We start from the raw sequence: 1730 nt of genomic DNA, 5'->3' as shown, positions 1-1730 counted from the left end.
AACATCCAATTGTGAGGAGGAGGAGAGGTGATGCCCAGCAGGTGGATTAGGCCCCCTAGTGGTTGGCGGGGTGCCTGGCTTTGCGGCCCTCTCCCAGGAGGCAGAGAACACAGCTTTAGGTAGTGGAAGCCTTTTTCCTTTTATTTCGAATAATCTTTTCTTTTTTTAAAGCAATTTCCTCACTCCCAAGTTGGGCCAGTAAAGATTACATGAAAACTGGCACACGTATTGGCTGGAATATAGATGTACCAAATGAGGATTTAAAAACTGTCTGAGCGAAAAGTAGAACAAGAAGAAAAAAGAATCTCCTTGACCAAGCAGAAGAAAAGATATCAGAGGTCGAAGATCAAAAAAAAAAAAAAAAAAAAAAAAGAAAGAAAAAGAAAGAAAAAAAAATCTCTTAGAATTTCCCCCCGAGATTTCACTCTCCCCCCGCCACACTCTCCAAAGGACTGCTACGCATCCAACTCTATGTCAGTTTCTTGGCTTTGTTGTAGAGGGGATCTACTACTTTATTCATGTTCTGAATTGTTTCCAGAGCAGCTTCATAAGTTTTATTACTGGGGGTTCACTGAAAATAATCAGGATACCTTACCCCTGGTCCAAAATCCAATGAAATTTCTTGTCAAGAATCATCTGTGATAATTTCCTTTCCACATCAGGCTTGGACAGTTTGATGAGACTAGATATGTGTTCAATCTGTACTCTAGAAAAAGTCTCAATGACTCAGATCGGATTCTGTTCCAGTAAGTTATCATACAACACGGCCAAGTGTGTGCTGATGATTGGGTCATCCTGGAGCTCTGCCCAGTAATCTGTCAGAGCCTTTTCAAAATCTGCCAGTTATCTGTTCTTGCTAGCCTGAGTCCACATTTTAATGCTTCTGTCTGCTTCCCTGAATAACGAAGTGCAAGCTTCCCACTTATCAAAGCCTGGACGTCTTCTGGGGTGTTGAGCATGATTTTGCACAGCAACATGTTCTTCAGTGATATGATGGTCTTGGGGCTGTCGATGGAGTCATAACCCTCAAATGCCTCATAGAGGTATGAGTACGCAGTTTTCCAGTCCTTCTCTTCTGCTGCATGGATAATACATGACTGCATGTCCAAGGTGGCCTGCAATTTAGGGGGGCAGTAGATGGCATTTGCTGTGGTTCAAGCAGAGTTAAGGCAGCTCGGGCTTTTGGCAGGTTGCTCAGGGCATGGTAGTTTTGCTTTCTAAAAGCTATACTTCCACCAGAAGGGCTTTGTTGTCTATCTTTTTCAATTCCCACAGCAGCTGAGAACCCAAATACGATGGTTCCTGGTACCTCTTGGTATCAAATTACAAGGACACCAGTCTTGCCTCCAAATCTTGGCATAAGAAAGTTATTTTATCTGATTTGGCCCATTCGATGTACTCTAAACACAGCTCCACCTCCTGCCCTGTAGCTGCTTCCATATCAAGAAACAGATCAGACCAGGCGAGCTGCTTTAGCCTTGCTGATAGAATTCAAGAAGGGTCACACATACATACTTCAGGAGTCCCCCAAGCTCTGCAGCTTGTCCAGTCTTCTCCAGGAGAGATCCCAGTTCCAGGATGCTCTGCTCTTTGACTTTCACTGCCTCCTCATCGTCTTCTTGAATGTCACACTTCACGATGGAGTGGAGGAGGTGGATGGAGGCCTCCCGGTAGGTGCTGAGTAGAGACTGGGCTCTCTGGAACTCCACCACCACCACCGCCGCCACCAT

General features: G+C 44.9%; 1 pseudogene; it reads right to left on the bottom strand.

The window, feature by feature from the left end:
* Window positions 1-469: 469 nt before the first annotated feature.
* On the bottom strand, window positions 470-1730 carry LOC105730467 (26S proteasome non-ATPase regulatory subunit 11-like; annotated as a pseudogene).

The sequence above is a fragment of the Aotus nancymaae genome, unplaced genomic scaffold (assembly GCF_030222135.1).
Source record: "Aotus nancymaae isolate 86718 unplaced genomic scaffold, 86718_ANA_hifiasm-v0.15.2.pri h1tg000058l, whole genome shotgun sequence".
In the NCBI taxonomy this organism is placed as follows: Eukaryota; Metazoa; Chordata; class Mammalia; order Primates; family Aotidae; genus Aotus; species Aotus nancymaae.
This window is presented reverse-complemented; position numbering and strand designations above follow the sequence as displayed.